This window comes from Psammomys obesus, unplaced genomic scaffold (assembly GCF_907164565.1).
Source record: "Psammomys obesus unplaced genomic scaffold, mPsaObe1.curated_primary_1811, whole genome shotgun sequence".
Classification (NCBI taxonomy): domain Eukaryota; kingdom Metazoa; phylum Chordata; class Mammalia; order Rodentia; family Muridae; genus Psammomys; species Psammomys obesus.
In genome coordinates this window covers 8,438,544-8,459,446 of record NW_026589137.1, presented here as the reverse complement: position 1 = coordinate 8,459,446, position 20,903 = coordinate 8,438,544, and the positions used below count along the sequence as shown (strand labels likewise).

Sequence of the window (20,903 nt, the reverse complement as noted above, 5' to 3'; positions counted from 1 at the left end):
ACAGAACACCTAATAGATTAGACCAAAAAAAAAAAAAATCCTCCCACCACATAATAATCAAAACAGTAAGTATATAGAACATAGAAAAAAAATACTAAAAGATGCAAGGGAAAGCCCAAATAATATATAATGAAAAACCATCAGAATCACACCTGACTTCTCAACAGAGACTATGAAAACCAGAGGACCTTGATGGAAGTCATGCAGACCCTAAGAGAGCACAGATGTCAACCCAGAGTACTATACCTAGCAAAACTCTCAATTATCATAGATAGAGAAAACAAGATAGTCAATGACAAAAACAAATTTAAATAACACCTACCCACAAATCCAAAATTACAGAAGATAATAGAAGGAAAAATACAACCCAATAAAGCTAACTACATTCAGGAAAACAGAGGAAATAAATAATCTCACTATAGCAAAACTAAAAGTAGCCAAGCACACAAACACACTACCACAACCAACATAAAAATAAAAGGATCTACCAGCAACTCGTCATTAATATCTCTCAACATCAGTGGACTCAACTCTCCAATAAAAAGACACACACTAACAGCATGGATGCTTAAATAAGACCCAACAATCTGTGGCATACAAGAAACATACCTAAGTCAAAAAGATAGGCATTGCATGACAGTAAAGGGCTGGAAGACAGTTTTCCAGCAAATAGACCCAAGAAGCAAGCAGGAGTAGATATTCAAATATACAATAAAATAGACTTTCAATCAAATTTAACCAAAAGAGATGGGGAAGAACACTTCAAACTCATCAAAAGAAAATTCCAACAAGAAGACTTCACTATTCTGAACATCTATGCCCCAAATACAAGAACACCCACATTTGTAAAAGAGACTTTAATAAAGCTTAAACAACACATAGATTCCCCACACGTTAATAGTGGGAAACTTCAAAACCCCAATCTCAACTAGGGACAGGTTAACAAAACAGAAACTAGACAAAGAAACAATGACAATAACATATGAAATGAATCAAATGGACCTAACAGACATCTACAGAACTTTTCACCCAAACAAAAAAGAATTTACCTTCTTCTCAACAACTCATGGAACCTTCTCCAAAATAGACCATATACTTGGTCACAAAGCAAGCCTCAACAGATACAAAATGATTGAAATTATTCTTTGTATCGTATCAGACCACCATCGATTAAAGCTGGACCTCAACGACAACAGGAATAGCAAAAAGCCTACAGACAAATGGAAAGTGAACAACACTCTACTCACTGAGCTGGGTCAGGGAAGAAATAATGAAAGAAATTAAGGCTTCCTAGAATTCAATGAAAATGAAGCACACCATACCCCAACTTATGGGACATAATGAAAGCAGGGATAAGAGGAAAGTTCATAGCACTAATTGCCTTCAAGAAGAAATTCAAAACATCTCATACAAGCAAATTAATGGCTCAACTAAAAGCCCTGGGGGAGGGGAGAAGCAGACACACCCAAAAGGAGTAGATAGCTGGGAATAAGTGCTGCAATGAATAAAGTAGAAACAAAGAGAATAATTCAAAGGATGAAAGAAACCAAGAGCTGGTTCTTTCAGAAAATCAACAAGACAGAGAAACCCTTAGCCAAACTAACCAAAAGGCAGAGAGACATTATCCCAATCAAAAAAAATCACAAATTAAAAGGGGGATATAACAACAGACACTGAGGAAATCCAAACAATCATTAGATCTTACTTCAAAAAACTATACACCACAAAATTTGAAAACCTAAATAAAATGGTCAATTTTCTTGATCAATTCCACTTACCAAAGGTGAATGAAGACCAGATAAAGAAATTAAATAATGCTATATTCCCTAAGGAAATAGAAGCAGTCATCAAAATCTCCCATCTAAAAAAATCGCAGTGCTTGATGGTTTCTGTGTAGAGTTCTACCAGACTTTGAAAGAAGAGCTAATACCAATACTCTTCAAACTATTCCACAAAATGTAAACAGAAGGAATGTTACCAACCTCTTTCTATGAAGCCACAATCACTTTGATACCTAAACCTCACAAAGACCAGACAAAGAAAGTGATTTTCAGGCCAGTTTCCCTTATGATCATTGATGCACAAATACTCATCAAAATATTCCGAAACTGAATCCAAGAATACATCAAAAATATCATCCACCATGACCATGTATTCAGTAGGCTTCAACCCAAATATGCAGGGGAGGTTCAGTACATGGAAATCCATTAGTGTAATCCATCATAAAACCAATCTGAAATTAAAAAAAAAAAAAGCATGATCATCTCCTTAGAAACTGAAAAGGCATTTGATAAAATCCAACACTCATTCATGTTTAAAGTGCTGTAGTGAACAGGGATACAAGGCACTTATCTAAACCTAGTAGAAGCAATATACAGCAAGCCTATAGCCAACATCAAACTAAACAAAGAGAAACTCAAATCAATCCCAGTGAATTCAGAGACAAGGCAAGGCTGCCCACTCTCTGCATATCTCTTCAACACAGTTTTTGAAGTCTTTCTATAGCAATAAGACAATTAAAGGAGATCAAGGGGATTCAAATCGAAAAGAAGTCAAATTATCACTATTTGCAAATGACATGATAGTATACATGAATGATCCCCCAAATTCAACCACAGTACTCCTTCAGCTGATAAACAATTTCAGCAAAGTGGCTGGATATAAAATTAACTCAAAAAAAAAAATCAGTAGCCCTCCTGTATACAAAAGACAAAAGGGATGAGAAAGAAATTAGGGAAACAACACCCTTTACCATAGCCACAAAGGACATAAAGTACCTTGGTGTGATTCTAACCAAGAAAGTCAAAGACTTGTATAAAAACAACTTCAAGTCTCTGAAGAAAGAAATTGAAGAAGATATCATAAGATGGAAAGATCTCTCATGCTCATGGCTTGGCAGGATTAACATAGTAAATATGGCCTTCTTACCAAAAGCAATCTACAGATTCAATGCAATTCCCATCAAGTTACCAACACAACTTTTTACAAACCTTAAGAGAAAAATTCTAAACTTTATATGGAATAACAAGAAATACAGAATCACTAAAACAATCCTCTACAATAACAGATCTTCTGGAGGTATTGCCATACCTAACCTCAAGCTGTACTAGAGCAACAGTAATAAAAACTGCATGGTACTGGCATAGAAACAGAATGGTTTATCAATGGAATCAAATAAAGACCTAGACCTGAACCCACACACCTATTGACATCTGATTTTAGACAAAGATGCCAAAACCATACAATGAAAAAAAGATAGCATCTTCAACAAATGGTGCTGGTCTAACTGCAAGTCCACAAGTATAAAAATACAAATAGAACCATATCTATCACCCTTCACAAAATTAAAGTCCAAGTGGGTCAAAGATCTCAAAAGAAAACCAGATACTCTAAATCTCTTTGAAGAAATATTGGGGAAGGGCCTTGAACTCATTGGCACAGGAGAGAATTTCCTAAAATAACACCAAGAGCTCAAGTTCTTAGATCTACAGTTAATAAATGGGACCTCGTGAAACCGAAAAGCCTATGTAAAGCAAAGGACACTGTCATAAAAACAAAATAACAGCCTACAGACTGGGGAAAGATCTTCATCAACCTTACATCCAATAGAGTACTAATATCCAGAATATATATAGAATTCAAGAAATTAGAGGCCACCAAACCAAATAAACAAATTAAAAAATGGAGTACAGAAATCAATCTGGCACTATCTCAGAAAATTGGGAATAGAACTACTACAAGATCCAGCTATACTTCTCCTGGGCATGTACCCCAAGAAATGTCTCACCATTCAATAAGGACATTTGCTCACCTATGTTCATAGCAACTTTATTTTATTTTATTTTGTATTAATTACACTTTATTCACTTTGTATCCCCCCCATAAACCCCTCCCTCCTCCCTTCTCACTCCCATCCTGCCTCTCCTTTCTTCACATAAGCCCCTTCCCAAGTCCACTGAAAGGGGAGGTCCTCTTCTCCTTCCTTCTGATCTTAGTCTATCAGATCACATCAGGAGTGGCTGCACTGTCATCTTCTGTGGCCTGGTAAGGCTGCTCCCCCCTCAGGAGGAGGTGATGAAAGAGCAGGCCAATCAGATTATGTCAGAGGCAGTCCCTCTTCCCTTTACTATGTAACCCACTTGGGCACTGAAATGCCATGGGCTACATCTGTGCAGGGGTTCCAGGTTATCTCCATGAATAGTCCTTGGTTGGAGTATGACTTCTCTGGGAAGTTCCCTGTGTTCAAATTTTCTGGTTATGTTGCTCTCCTTGTGGGGTTCCCATCCTCTCCAGCTCTTACTATTTCCCACATCTTACAATATCGAATGGCAGAGAAACACTTAAAGAAATGCTCGACATCATTAGCCATTAGGGAAATGCAAATCAAAACGACCTTGAGATTTCACCTTACACCCATCAGAATGGCCAAGATGAAAAACTCAAGGGACAACACATGCTGGAGAGGTTGTGGAGAAAGGGGAATCCTTCTCCACTGCTGGTGGGAATGTAAACTGGTACAACCACTCTGGAAATCAATCTGGCGCTTTCTCAGACAATTAGGAATAACACTTCCTCAAGATCCAGCCATACCACTCCTAGGCATATATCCAAAAAAAGGCTCAATTACACAATAAGGACATTTGCTCAACCATGTTTGTAGCAACTTTATTTTTAATAGCCAGAATCTGGAACCATCTTAGATGTCCCTCAACAGAGGAATGGATGCAGAAATTGTGGTACATGTACATAATGGAATACTACTAAGCATTTAAAAACAAGGAAATCAAGAAATTTGCAGGTAAATGGATGGAACTAGAAGAGATCATTCTGAGTGAGGTAACCTAGAAACAGAAAGACAGGCATGGTATATACTCATTAATAAGTGGATATTAGCAATATGATATAGGGTAGCCATCTACACACATAAATAAGATGAATACTAATGAAGACCTTAGGGAGGATGCTTCAATCTCATTCAGAATGGCAAACAGGATAGACACTAGAAGCAGTGGAATAGAGGAAACAGGATAGGAGTCTACTGCAGAGGGTTCTCTGAGAGGATTCACCAAACAGGGGTTTGAAGAAGATGCTGAGACTCAGGACCAAACTTTGGAAAGAGATCATGGAGCTTTATGTAGGAAGAGAGGGATGGGATTAGAGGGATATGGAGGGAAGAGGACCCCCACAAGGCAACCAACAAAACTAAAAGATCTGAGCCCAGGGTGTCCTGCAGAGACTGATGCACCAAGAGAGGACCATACATGGAAAGGACCTAAACCCCCTGCTCAGATGTAGTCCTTTGGCAGCTCACTGTCAATGTGGATCTCTGAGTAAAGGGAGCAGGGATTGCCTCTATCATGAACTCATTTGACTGCTCTCTGATCTATTGCCCCTGATGATGCAACCTTGCCAGGTCATGGAGGAAGAAGATCTAAGCAGTCCTGATGAGACTTAACAAGCTATGGGCAGATGGCAACAGTGGAGAACTCCCCCTTCCAGTGGACTAGGGGAAAGGGATGAGGGGAAGAGGGAGGGAAGATGAGACTGGAGGAGTTGAGGGAGGGCAGTTCAATCAGGATATATAATGAATAAATTGTGAAGAAAATAAAAAAAATCACATACCTATTTGACACCTCATATTTTATTACACAATTATTCTTTTTTTAATTTTTTATTAATTACACTTTATTCATTTTGTATCCCCCCATAAGCCTCTCCCTCCTCCCCTCCCGATCCCACCCTCTCTCCCCTTTCTGCATGCTTGCCACTCCCCAAGTCCACTGATAGGGGAGGTTCTCCTCTCCTTTCTGATCTTAGTCTATCAGTTCTCATCAAAAGTGGCTGCATTGTCCTCTACTGTGGCCTGGTAAGGCTGCTTCCCCCTCAGGGGGAGGTGATCAACGAGCAGGCCAATCAGATTATGTCAAAGGCAGTCCCTCTTCCCATTACTATGTAACTCACTTGGACACTAAACTGCCAAGGGCTACATCTGTGCAGGGGTTCTAGGTTATCTCCACGAATAGTCCTTGGTTGGAGTATGAGTCTCTGGGAAGTTCCCTGTGTTCAAATTATCTTGTTCTGTTGCTCTCCTTGTGGAGTTCCCATATAGACTGTCAAAGCAGATGCTGAGCCTGATGGCCAACTGATGGGCAGAGTGAATGTAATTTTATGTAAGAAGTGGGAAATAGTAAGAGCTGGAGGGGGCGGGAACTACACAATTATTCTTATCTGAATAGTACTCCTAATACATCTGCAAATTTCATCCATCATTCAAGTTCGAAAACATGTCTGAAGACCTCATGAATTCTCAAATCAATAAAATAACACATCTTTTAAAAAAATGTATTTTTTTCAGTTGAGGGGCAACTGGGCTGTTTCCAGCTTCTGGCTATTACAAATAAAGCTGCTACAAACATGGTTGAGCAAATGTCCTTAATGTGTAATTGAGCCTTTTTTGGATATATGCCTAGGAGTGGTATGGCTGGGTCTTGAGGAAGTGCTATTCCTAGTTGCTCTTCCTCAACTGAGAAAGCACTAAATTGATTTCCAGAGTGGTTGTACAAGTTTACATTCCCACCAGCAGTGCAGGAGGGTTCCCCTTTCTCCACAACCTCTCCAGCATGTGTTGTCACTTGAGTTTTTCATCTTGGCCATTCTGATGGGTGTAAGGTGAAATCTCAAGGTCGTTTTGATTTGCATTTCCCTGATGGCTAATGACGTTCAGATGCCCCTCATCTGAAGAATGGATGCAGAAATTTGGTACATCTACACAATGGAATACTACACAGCAATGAAAAATAAGGAAATCATGAAATTTGCAGGTAAATGGTGGGACCTGGAAAGGATCATGCTGAGTGAACTGTCCCAGAAGCAGAAAGACACACAAGGTTTATACTCACTCATATAGACATATAATATAGGATAAACCTACTAAAATCCGTACATCTAAAGAAACTAAGCAAGAGAGAGGACCCTGACTAAAATGCTCAGTCCCCATCCCAAAAGGCAAAGAGGAAGGACATCAGAAGAAGAAGAAAACAGGAAAGAAGCTAGAAAGCTGTCATGGAGGGCCTCTGAAAGGCTCTGCCCTGCAGACTATCAAAGCAGATGCTGAGACTTATGGCCAACTGTTGGGCAGTGTTCATGGAATCTTATGTAAGAAGTGGGAAATAGTAAGATCTGGAGAGGACAGAAACTCCACAAGGAGAGAAACAGAACCAGAAATTTGAACACAGGGGTCTTCCCAGAGACTCATACTCCTACCAAGTAGCATGCATGGAGATAACCTAGAACCCCTGCACAGATGTAGCCCATGCCAGTTTAGTGTCCAAGTGGGTTACATAGTAATGGGAAGACAGACTGCCTCTGACATAATCTGATTGGCCTGTTCTTTGATCACCTCTCCCTGAGGGGGGAGCAGCCTTACCAGACTACAGAAGATGACAATGCAGCCACTCCTGACGACATCTGATAGACTGAGTTCAGAAGGAAGGAGAGAAGGACCTCCCTTATCAGTGGACTTGGGAAAGGGCATGCGTGAAGAAGGGGGAGGGAGGATGGGATCGGGAGGGGAGGAAGGAGGGGCTTATAGGGGGTATACAAAGTGAATAAAGTGTAATTAATAAAAAAATAAAAAATGTATTTTTTCTTTTTTCTTCTGTGTGTGATCTTTTGCCTGCTAGTATGGACATGTAGCACATGCAGCAGGGCTCCAGGAGGCCAAAAGAAGTCCTCCAATCCTCTGGAACTGGATGGGAATAAACCATCCTGTGGGTGCTGGGATTCAAACCCAGGTCCTCTGTAAGAGCGGCAAGTGCTCTTACTGCTGAGTCATTTCTCCACTCCCTACTAACAATGAAAACTTACATTTTACATTTGAATTCCACTATTGCACATTTCATACTTTACCATGCATCTCTCACAAATGTCTATTTTTCAGAGATAAAATTGTATAACATGATGTTTATCACCTCACCAAATTTCTCCTCAATTCTTTAACCTCTTTTCTGGAATCCCAATGTTATATTTCAAAAGTTCTAAAGTTTCTTTGGCCGTTTTCAGTAGAATGTCTCACTGTGTCCAAAGTGGATACTAAAATGAAACTTTGGTGTTTTGTTTTGTTTTTATTTTTGTTTTTGTTTTTTTATCTGATGTTTCTGTGATGAAGCTGATCATGTGTTTCTTCGGCCTATGGAACTGGTTTTCAGAAGAAAGAGAAATTTAGAACTTTGGGTTACAAAAGTTCCTGTTATGTAATCAGACCATAATGGACTGTTTTGGTGGAAGTTTGCTATACCAGAATGCAGGAAAGAAATATTGAAAGTATAAGGCTGTCTCAGGAATTTTCAGCAGTTCATGAGGCTAAATTCAAATGTAATGAACTTAAATTTTGGTGGAGGAAATTTTAAGATAGCTACTACTGCTTACTGCTCTCACTCAGAACTGTAGTGAAAGAGAACAAAAAAAAAGGAAAAAATAAAGACATGAGGTTGTCTGAGAAATTTGAGAATAAGTTTAAAATTGCAGACACCAAAATAAGGGTGAGAAAGCAAACTTCTCTTTAATAAAGAGAAACTGCACTTTTTTCATTGGGACAAGAGGAAAATTCATGAAGGTAGAATTCCACCCATCAATGACTTCACTTTGTGAAAATGGATATTTATTTAATGGGAGAAAAACCTGAACAAAGGATGCCCACAAACTGCTGTTAGGCATATAGAAGCTGCTACCACTCTGGTCCAAAGAACTGCCTATACCTCAACCTAACTGCAGGACTTGGAAGTGCTATCTATATCACACTAGCTTTACAGGCATAAAAGACACAAGATTGAGGGTATCATGGAATCATATTCCAAGATTTTAAATAGCCCCCATTCCAAGACAATGTGTGGTAAGATCAGGGTCACTACCAGGAAGCCCTGAGAGGCTATTTGTGATGCCGTGAAGGTGAAGCATACGTTCAGGCAGACATCTTAGGACACTGGAGATGACAGAATCTTGAGACACTTGTTTTTTTGTTTTTTTTTTTTGTTTGTTTGTTTGTTTTAAATGCTGCTGGTCTGAACTGGAATAAACCGGAGAGAGATGTTATATGTGCTACAGTTGACAGAGTTAGAGGGGGTGTACGGGTGGATTCAATGGCTTTGGAGTACAGAAAAGCCTAGCCTAAGACCCAGATAATGAACACAGAGCTGCAGGAGTTTGGACCTCACTGGGTTTCAATTTTGCCTTGGTTTGATATTTCCTTTCTATGTCTCCATTCCCCTATTTTATAATGGGAATATTTACTCTGTGCAATTGTTGATTGTAACTATGTAACATTTTTTATTATGTAGATGTTCATATGAAAAAAAATTACCTTGAGTCCCAGAAGAGACATTGGAACAGTGTTTGGACTGTTAAGGACTCTGGGGTCATTTGAGGTTGAACTGAACACATTTTATATTATGACACAGCTATGAGCCTATTGAAATAAGGGTGGGATAGTAAGGCTTAAAAATTATATGTATGGTTGGGTGACAAGAGGTGGACTTACAATGGTTAACACTGGCTATCATTCATCTAAAATCATCTAGGGAATAAACCTCTCTTTGTGGTATGTGAATGGAAAAATTACATGGACTAGAGTCCAAACTGCATATTAAAGAGGAAGTGAGCTAAACATTAGCATTCAACACTCACAGGTTACTGACTGAACTTATGTGACCAGCATTCTCAAACACCATGACTTCCTTGCCATGGTAGTCAGTCCTCTTGAACTGTGAGCCGAAAAGAAACTCCTTATTTTTTAAGTTGCTTAGGCCAGAGTAATTTATCACAGACATGAGAAAAGGTATCACATGGAAACTAAAAATTACAGTAATATTTGACTAATTTTATCATACAATGCAATCATTTATTGCAACTTATCTATAGTTTGTAGTATTTTTATATTCCACCCTTTTTAGGTTTACCACTACATACCAACAATGTCAATTAAAAAAAATAACATTGGTAGGCAGTTGGCTGAATACCTTGAATATGTAAGCTCACTCCAACCTCTAACTCTTGTAAGGTAGATATTTTTATTATTATCTTTTCATAGATAATAAGGTGACAGAGCCAGAATCAGCCATATGGGTTTGTACCTTGATTCTCCACTTAACTACAGTGCTACCTTTTGTCCTTAGAATTCTGTAATTCACTCCCAGTTGGTATGCTTGCTTCCCCTCCCCAAAATTTCTGGAATAGTGAAATACTTCAGAATACTCACTCTTTCATCTCCTATCTCCAAGTTGTTTTTTATCGACCTTACATCCACTAACTTATATCCAACCTCAGCTTTATACATAAAGCCTTCTGCAATCTTACCACAGCAAATGTAATAACCATGTGCTCTAGAAGTATAACTGTATTAATTTCCATGGAGAGCTTAAGCTTCAATGCCCTACCCAAACACACTAATATCTCATCCCATGTTTTTTTCCTGTCATCTGTCTCACTTTTGGCCATTTGGTGTGTTTCTGTTGGAAAAGGGATGAATGCACATGTTTGATTTCCACAGGGTGCTCTTTTAGGCACAAGTTTATATTGGTGAAAATTTTGTTGTTTGATTAAAAATAAGGTATCAATAACCCCCTCAGACGACTGAAAATTTAATTGCGTTTAAACCCTGTCCTCTTTTTCTGCTAGCTTTTTCAATTTTCTCTCTCTTGGCCTGATTGCACCACAATTAATGTGGGAAAACCTATCATTTGCCACAGCAAGATCTCTGGATGCTTTTATTTACTCATACCACTGCCTTGATCTTCTTCTGCTCTGATCCTGCAATATGATTTTTAACTTCTGTTGTCAATCTTTTGTCATCATTTGGTCTTTCACATCAGATTAAAGTTTCTAATTCTGGAAAAGTTTCTGGAGATGACCATTGAAGATGACAGCAGAGTCAAAAAGCTCTTGAGTTTAAATATTTTATGTAAACTTGAGACTTTCAGCCCACAGTCAGTACTAGCTAGGGTACCCTGAGCACTGTGTCTATGAGATACCAATGAAAGTGACATCTCGGAAGTTCAGGTCCAAATTCTGATATATAACAAATCCCAAGATGTTCATGCATCACAGTACAAAATAAGGCCAGTTTCTATTGAGTTTCTTAAATTTTCTTTAGAAATTTGCTACCCTTTGAGCCTTCCCACTACAGTGAGAAAAGGAACTAATATATCAAGGAACAGACAGTGTGGAGTCCTCTTCTACAAAGAAGAATATGTTAAGAAAGGTCAAGTTTTCAAGAAGGAAAATGATTCATTTATTTATGAGGATTTAGAATATTTATAACATCTGCTAATGGTTTCAAGCATTTTAAAGAATGTTGATAAAGTTTTCTACCAGTAACCAACAGTAAGAAAAATATTTTTCATTTGCTCAGTATATCAACATGGGCATGCATGTATACATACACACACATACATATTCCATTCAAACATGTATGTTACTGAAAAAGAAAAAGTTTTACAAAATAGTGTTTACTCTTATGATTTAGTATTCACATTTTTATGTTTTGTTCTATTTTATTTAAAATACTCACTATTGACTAATAAAAAATAGAACATTAACAATCATTGCCAATAGATTAAAAAACACTGGTTTGAAGTATAGAAAGTCAGAAAAAAATAACAGAATGTTGTTTTTTGTTAGAAGATTCATGTCCATCACATTCTACTAACATCGAGAGGAAGAGGTCCCGAATTTACAGCTAAAGACAAATATTTACAATAAAAATGAAAATGTAGTTGTCTCTGGTACGCTGATTTTTGTTATCAGATTTACTCAAAGCCTAATTTTTTTTGTGTCCATCTCTATACTAGATGCTACCCAGCTATGTGATAAGCTGTTTTAATGTTGATAATTATGTAAAAGTTGTCCGTTCTTCTACAAGATGAGAGAGAAATGTGTCATGTTTTCAAAGACAATTAACAAATAAGGTATTAAACTTTGCTGTAACAAAACTATATATATGTAATGAACTCTTAAGAGTTCATCTACTATACATTGTGGACCTCCTGCTCATCTCTTCTTCCTGTTCTTGTCTTCATCCTCATCCTTATTTTTCTTATTCCATCCCATTTTTCTCTTTCCCTATACCAATTTCTGAAATCATGGCACTGTGTAATGAACTACATAAAATTGACAGAAAACAAAAAAAATGAGTCATTTCGAATTATAATCAATATTCAGGCTATTTAGGTGATCGTTGTGGATCTAAAGAGTCTATAACCAAGTGTAGAAACTTAGTGAGATCACTGGTTGGTTGGCTAATGAACCTAATTCGTTGACCCTTAACATTGATGAATGTTTCTTTTGTTGCGACACAACAAAAGAAAAATTGGACTAGAGCTACAGTTTGTTGTGTCACAAATTCTTTCTATTCATAGTTGCTTATATTTTCATTCAGAAGTTTTAGATGAAAACAAATAAAATGGATACGAGTGATGGCAGCTACACAGATGGTAAATAGAGTGGGAATGAAGTTTTCATTGAATACATTCGATTTTTGAACCACAGGCATGAATTAACTATTTAAAATTTTTAATAAGGAAGATAAAAGTCTGGAGATGTGGTTCCGTATAGAGCCTTTGATTAGCATACACAAAACCCTACGGTTCTTCCTGAGCACAATGGAACATAAAGAAGAGAAAACAAGAAAAATATAGGAGTGCTACTCCTACTGTGTGTTGATTAGTTTTCATAGTCAACTAGACAGAATTTAGAATTACTTACAAGACACACTTCTAGGAATGACATGGAGGACACTTCCCTAAATTTAACTGAGAAGGGGGAAAAGAAACTACTCTAAACACAGGTGTAGCATTCCATGAATTGGGGGTTCACACTGCATAAGAAAGGAAAAAGGAGAAAGCCTGCCATTTTTTGGCATCTATGCCTTTCTTTTTCCAACAACAGCTGATGCATGATCCTGTTTCTACATAGTCACAGTGTCTTCCTTGCCATAAAGTGTCTCAAATCATAGGCCCCAATAAACCTCTTTTCCCTTCCTGTTAGGTAGCTAGTTACAATGATGCAGAAATTAGTAACTCTGCTTATCCGTGGGCAAGAAATTCTTAGACCTTTAGTGGGTGTATGAAACTATAGACAGAATTGAAATTTATTTATACTATGATCTGTTCTTATACATACTTATGTATGATTAAGTTAAGCTTGTAATTTAGAGGTTGATGGAGTTCAATGTTTCTGAGTGATTATTGCTCTTGTAGAGGACTCAAATTCGATTTCCTTCCCAGTACCCATATGGTGGCTCACAACTATATGTAACTCTAGTACCAGTGAATCTGAAACTCTCTTCTGACTTACTCTGGCACTAGACACACATGTGGTGCACATATAGACATACAGGCTAAACATTTGTACACATAAAATACATAAATAAATCTTTAAAAAATTTTAAAGAAATAAATACATTTTTTCTGCCTTCTTAAAAACTTGTAATTAAGTCACAGTAGGAGACTGACATAATCAATGAATGATAAAATAGAATAACTATAAAGTCCTATAATGGAAATCATCTGTATATTGTCTCTGTCTTTCAAGGTATTTTCTTGAATTATATTCATGTTCATTCCTGTGATGTTGTAAGATGATAATATTTCTATGTGATAATACAAAATGTGTCTGTCATAGGAATTGTGGGCTAATGTAGACTAATATGCAAATGTTATTTATATGCAAACACTGTGGTAAGTTTGATAATGTGATGGCCACTAAATGACTAGTGGTTGGATAGTGTATCTATGTTAATGTGTTAGACTGAAGGATGATTCGGGTCCTGGGCAGAGTGGATCAGGACAGAATAAAATGTCATTACACTACTCAGAAGGGTACATCATCCATTTTTTTCTTTTTTATTAATTTTTTATTTTTTATATTAATTACGGTTTAATCACTTTGTATCCCAGATGTAGACCCCCCCCCTCCCAATCCTACCTTCTCTCCCTCATCTCCTCCTATGCCACTCTCCAAGTCCATGGATAGGGGAGGTCCTCCTCCCCTTCTATCTACATCATCAAAATTTTATTAATTATTTGTTTTTGGAAAGTTTCAGCTAATATTTTCAGACTGAAATTGGTCTTTGACAACTAAAACTATGATGAAAATATAATCCCCAATATTATAAAATAAAACAATCATTACAGTCAAAGAGCTTTTTGATAATAAAGAGACAGTATAATACAGGCCAAAGGTAGAAATATAAGATTTAAAGTAAGATAAATGTGTTTATAATCCCGTATAATTTAATAACCATGTATGATGCATTCTGTTACCTTCCTGTTCCTCCTTCTTCACTTGCTAAATGGGAGTAAGGCTTACTAAATAAATTGTGATCACAATAATTTACTATCATGTATTGTATTACTCAGTACAGAGAAGATTGTGTTAGATAGGTTGTGGTCTCCCAAACACACCAATAACTTTACCCTCAGAACCTGTAAGTGTGTTCTGTTATATGCCGAGGGGGGTTTTCAGAGACCCTTAAATTACTAACTAGTAGTCTTTAAAATACAGAGATTAACCTGGATTTTCTGCATAAAATCAGTGTAACACCCTGCCTCAACTCAAATTGGATTTGAGAAATAGTAAAGTTGTTAGTTAGACATGATTAATTTGAATGTATCTGCCATACAAATATGAAAGAAGCTGAAGAAGATATATATACTCTTCACCCTCAGTTAATTAATTCCCAATGAATGCAAAAAACAAAAACATCACATTTTATCTCCTACTTTATATGAATGTCACTTGTGAATAAACTTTTAAATAAAATGGAAGAGGAAAGAAAAGAGTTAGTGAGAGATACAGGTAAAGAAGAGTGAGGGTTACAAATGTGATGGCACTCAGCTTGCTCTCACTGGTTTTGAAGAAGGAGACTGAGGAACATGAGTGGCCTCTAGTAGTTAGGAAGGACTTCCCTTGAATGCCATCAAAGCACTCTGGTTCTCAGACCTACACTCAAGGAAGTAAACTGTTGCAAGATAACCTGGATAAGCAATGGAACTGATATTTCCCCAAAAATTTCCAGAAGAGAATACATTCCTGCTGATCCCTTGATTTTAGCCTAGCGAGCTTCATAGCAGATTTCTACATACTGAACTGAAAAACGATGTGAACAATAACAAATCTAAATTGTTTCAAATTAATAACTATACTAAATTAATAAGCAAATGCATATTTTTGTAGCAGAAATAGAAAGTTAATACAAAGATGCTCAACACTTTTATAAAATGTGTATTGATTATTGTGGTCATGGACATCTTAGAAATTAGCTATCTGTAGGGTATAAAATTACTAATGTCACAATAATGTGATCTTCTTGGAAAGTCAAAGCAGGCTGTGCATCCTCAGTTCCAACAGGATCTTGATGTCATACATATCAAAAGACCGGAACTCAAAGACTGTGATCTGCATCTGTGTATTTACGATTAAGTTATAGAAATTACATATGCTATTTCAGTCTTTACAGAACCAAGTGCACAGAGATTTTATTGGAGTTTACATCTATTATTCCTACCAAATTTCCCAGGTGAGTAAAATGAACAAGTGAGTATTACTATGGGTGAGGATGAAGTAGGAGTCACTATTATTATCCTGTAAAACAGTGACAGGTATAGTACACAACTAAGTCATTTAAGCATTTAAAATAGGCATAGTGTGTCATTCCTTTGAGCTTCAGATAATGTTTCATCTATAAAACAAAAGTGATAATGTATTTATTTCATGATGTTTTGGGGAAAGTTTAAATGAGCTATTGCATGGAAATGGCAAATAACTATGTACCATGTAGGTATTAATTCTTGCTATTGCTCATCTTTGTAAAATATGATGATAGAGCAATGTATTTTTCATCTATGTCAAATGTTTGCTCTTTGAAGACATCATCATAAAAGCCTAGATAGGGCTTTATATATAATATGTTTGCCTCATTTGGGGGGATTTCACAAGGTCAATGGTTCAGATTAAAAATACATTTATATTTATATTTATTTTACCTACAGCATTTATTTTACACAAATCATCTCCCACTTATTACAATATGAAGAGCAAAATAATTGTAATTCTTTCATTCTGCAGATTATTTGGCTGCAAACATGTTAATGTTATTTCAGCCTTGACCTCTTCCTGAATAAGAGTTGTGGGTATTTGCAGCATTATTTTTTTACTGACAAGACAAAGCTCCTCTCTCTTTCTCTATGTGTGTGTGTGTGTGTGTGTATGTGTGGAGAGAGAGAGAGAGAGATTTAAATGTATTCCATCTGTATATTTGCAGTATATATACAGTATATATATATATATACAGTATATATACAGTAGTATATATACTACTGTATGGATATGCAGGTAAGAGAACTGTGGAAGTCAGTTCTTCAGTTCTTTCTAACATGTGTCCTGGGAATTTAACTTGAGTTGTCAGGTTTGTTGCCAAGTACCTTTAGCAGCTAAAACATCTCAACAGTCCCTTTGTGTGTTTCGAGAGGTGAAAAGTGAGAAAATGAGTTGCAGAGGTAAGGCGATAACAGTTGGCTGTTACAGAAAGGATGCCTGGAATCTCTGTAATAATGAGATTGATTGAGGAAGGAGGATTGACAGTTCAAGGTCACACTAAGGTATAGAGTAAGATTTTGTCTTAATCTAAATAATCTAGATATAACATAAAATATAAAACACAACTGTAAATATGGGAAGAAAGTAGAATGTAATAACTGTAAATTTGTTTTTTTAGAATCCAGTCAGTTTCTTGGAAAGATCTCCAGAGATCTTTATCAAAGTTATTCAGTCTGAGAAGATAGTACTGAGTTCTTGTTTTGGCTCTGTCACTAGCTAGTTTTGTGAGGTAAGCAAGCTATTTCTATTCTCTAAGTCCCGATTTCTCCATAAGACACGTGAGGATACTGCACCTGTCTTTTTCTCACCATTTTTATCTTGCTTTTGCTAAGTAAAACTGCTGGGGGCAATTTCACTGCCTGCCAGTATCCAAGGGACAACTGTGTAAGAAATGAAAAACCAAACCTAAACTTCCTAAACTCCCTTGACCCAGTGAACTGCAATTTTGTGAACCCCCCACCAGCTCTCATTTATTTGTTTTTAATAATATGTTCTCACTCAGTTGAGGATGATGTAAAATGCATGTTTGCTTATGAGACCACAGCTGAGTCATCCAGGAATCATTCCTTGCTGGCAGGATGGGTCTGCTAGTCTCATTAGACAAAGAGCTTGAGGGGCCCAATAACAGAGGAAAGGGCTGTGAGTTTTAGAGGGGATGATATGAAGGACCATCAGCTCCTTAGCTCTAGAAATGAGGGCTAACTTCACTGTAGTCTTTTTTTGGGGGGTATATTAAACTTCTGCTTTTACCTAGACTGGCATTATTTCTGAATCTAGGTTGCAAAATTGATCATACCTGTTCCTTAAAAAATATGGAAAATGACTGGGAAGGATTGTGTTGGTGACATCTTGGGGCACAGGGCACTTCTTAAAGTAGGATGAGAAGCGCCCATTTTCCACCAGCTAGAAGAAGGCACCTAAATAGTATTGTGTTCTAAGGGGAAAACATAAGGTTTTGAAGAAATGTATCAGTCAAAAATGGTTTGTTTTTCTTTCTTCAGCAAAGGACCCAGGCAAAAGACAAATTAGAATATTTGGAATCAGGCAGGCTGGAAGTAGCATGACACATTTGAAATATTCATTTGATAATTAAACACCTGAATGGCTAGCAGACTGGAATTTAACATGCTAAAGAGTGAAAGGAGAGGGCAACACTGAAAATGTTCTCCAAGGTTCCCAATTCCCTGGTTTTAAGGAATTCTGTTACTGTTTGCTTAGTGTTTACAAGTCAAATTGCAGGCAGTTTTACAGCACTTCACATGTGAGATGATTTTTCTGAACTAATTCCATTCCTAGCCAAAGCAAACACCTGGATGCTTTTGTGGCCATGTGTTTCCAAACATCTTTGGCTCTCCTAGTCTTTTTCTTATTCCACATCTCTGATTTCCTGGCCCTGCCTTCTGTGGTTCTGTGTGCCATTCTTGTTTTAGTTGTTAGGTCTAAAATGAATAGAGTCAGAATTACAGCTCTTATTTCTGGAAAGGATGACAAATATTATTTGATCCATGTCTGCTCTTGAAGCTTATTTTAAAGCCAGGTGAATCTGTATCAACAAAGGTGTGTCTATATTGGTTTTGAATACTTGAAGCTCCCTATCTCCTTGTTCCTTGAGTAATCACAGGTCAGGACAATTTCTGGATATGCAGATAACCAAGAATAGAGCAAATACCCAACACCTCGTGCTTCATCCCTATTGATACTTTGTGTCCTTCCCTAATTATAAAGCTCTTGGTTCTTTTCTACCCATCTGTAATCTTGTCCTTTCTATTTTAATCTATCCAAGAAGATATTTGCATGAGATTTCCTTATGAACGTATCTGTACCGGGTGTGGGTGTGGGTGTGGGTTGTAACAGAATGGGTACCCTTTCAGGTTGTACCTGAGCAATTCTCATTCTATGTCTCTCAGCAGTATGCATTAGAGCAAATTGCCTAATGCAACATAAACTGTTCTATTTAATGCAGTATCTGTTTCCCTTGTTTGCTAAGTTGAGAGTAGGTAATTCATTATATTTCAGTAGCATCTAATAAGTAGAAAGTTCAATTAAAGAGCCTAGATGCTTTCAAAAAGCACACTTTTGGCCCCTTCCCTCTTCTACATAAACATAGGGTCCAGACTGTATGGGGATGATTGAGGTCTTTGAAAAACTATATGTGCACACAAAAGAACCAAATCACTGTATCTGTATAGATACAAAACCCTTAAGTATATATATACATATACATATACATATATATATATATATATATATATATATATATATATATATATATATATGTATGTATGTATGTATGTATACAGTTTATGAGAACAGCACCACCCTGGAACTAAAACCTGGGGTTCACGTGCCATTCAGTTTTTTGTTCAACCTCGCAGACTTTTATTGCTCACCTTTTCTCATACTAAACATTTGCTTTGGAAGTACCTTGGTACTCTGTGAATGTATTACCATGCCTTTTAAATTGAGTAGATTTTCAAGACTAATAAAAGGCACTATTTAACATCATTTAAATCTCAGCTTTTAAGACTTGATGAGAAACGGATATGGATCATCTGTAGAACACCCCCAAATCCAAAAAGCACACAATAAGAAATTGGGTCTACATATTGGGATAACAAATCAACATGTCATTCCAGCTAAATACCATGAAGATAACCATATTGCAATAGACAAGTAGGTCTGTGTATTCTGTGAATATAGTAATTATTACTCATTTGAAGCCAGGGAAAACACACCATCTTTAAATAGAGTACTATTGATTAATAGTTGCCTCTCCTAGGCATACAATAAACTCGGGTAAAGTTCAGGGATTTTTGTCTTCCAGGCTGTTTTCCCCGTCTCCAGGCTTTTCACAAGGGAGTGATAACATTGCCAAACACTTGGCTATCACCAGGAGCATGGCTGTGGTCCAAACATCCCACCTTAGCAATAGGGGGAAAAAGACCTCCTCCTAGTTGTTTCTCTTAGACCCAGCAGGAAGGACAGGACCTGTGAATTCAGCTCTGAACTTGACTGTGTGGAACATGATTGGGGCTGTTTGCCCCAGTCGTATATGGTGTAGCAAAGTGCACACTCTAGAGCATAGATCTGACTGTTGGCCCCGATTTGCATTTATGGGCTCCATAGAGGAATCCAGGTAATCTAAACTGCTCAGCTCTTGAGTTTGAAGGTTACAAAATCAGCAAGGTAAATGAGAGCTCTGGTTCTTCCTCTATCAGCCACTTGGCTCTTTGCAGTTCAAAGAGGCTGTCCATCCAGACTGAGTATCTTTATTCTTATGCTCATCCCAGGCCCTTTTGGAAGAGGCCTGGGAGCTGGTTCTTTGGGGGGTTGGCTAGGGACATAATACCATAATACGTATTCCTGGGAAATAACAATTAAATCACCGTCCATGCTCTGATTCAGGAGAACGTTGTTCATGAAAAAGATGTTTTTGGTAGGTGCCAACAGTATCATGTCCGAAATCTCCTAAAGTCTCCCTCATCCACCGCAAGTCTCTCCCAGGTGTCCCAAAACAATCTGTTGCTGTTTTCCATTTGTGTCCCACCACCCCAGCCCACAGCTAGCCAGCTAGCCAGCCAGCCAGCACCTTTCCAGCCTGCAGCAGCTCAGCACCTTCACTGGAGCCTCATTTCACTGCTGCTCTTCAGCACCAAATAGGACAGCACCCTCGCCGCTTGTCAACTTACCCCAGGCCAAGTGGTTTCTTCAGATTTGTGTTTTCTGGAGTCAGTGCAACCGGGCGGGCGCGTGGGGCGGCAGCCTTACTGGACTCGGTTTCCGCGGCACTCAAAGAACAGCCAGCCACCTGGGACAATTCCTGGCCTGGAGGCTGCCAGTGGGTGGGTGGTTTAGGCACAGGCAAAGAGATCAGGGTACTGAGAGGGGCCCCAGGACGGACTCGTACATGCGTACATGCGCTTCCTGGTTTGATCTTCAGCTAAACTTCCAGCTGGCTAGGCAGACCCCCTCACCTTTTTTTTTGCCTCTGCCAGTGCCTTAAACTCTTCGCTCCCCAGGAGCTCCTGCCCTGCTCTCCCTTGCTCTTCTTCTCTTAGCTCTCTCCCAACGTGAGCCCCTCAAAACACAGGCACTCCTTCACGCTGCAAGCCACAAACAATAAGAGCAAGGGGAGAAGCCAAAAGCAGACAGCAAGAGATTGAGGATAGCTGGCACCCTGGTATGAAGAGGAGTGCGGTGTGTGTGTGTGTGTGTGTGTGTGTGTGTGTGTGTGTGTGTGTGTGTGTGTGTGT

The 20,903-nt window shown here is 37.9% G+C and overlaps 1 protein-coding gene across 1 annotated transcript in view; it reads right to left on the bottom strand.

Annotated features, from left to right (window-relative positions):
- The window catches only part of Trpc5 (transient receptor potential cation channel subfamily C member 5), a 375,446-nt gene extending 354,847 nt beyond the window's left edge, over positions 1-20,599 (bottom strand). The window contains exon 1 of the mRNA XM_055604931.1: positions 20,340-20,599. The gene's annotated coding sequence lies outside the window, so the exon portion shown is untranslated. The remainder of the gene's footprint in view (positions 1-20,339) is intronic.
- Positions 20,600-20,903: the final 304 nt, after the last annotated feature.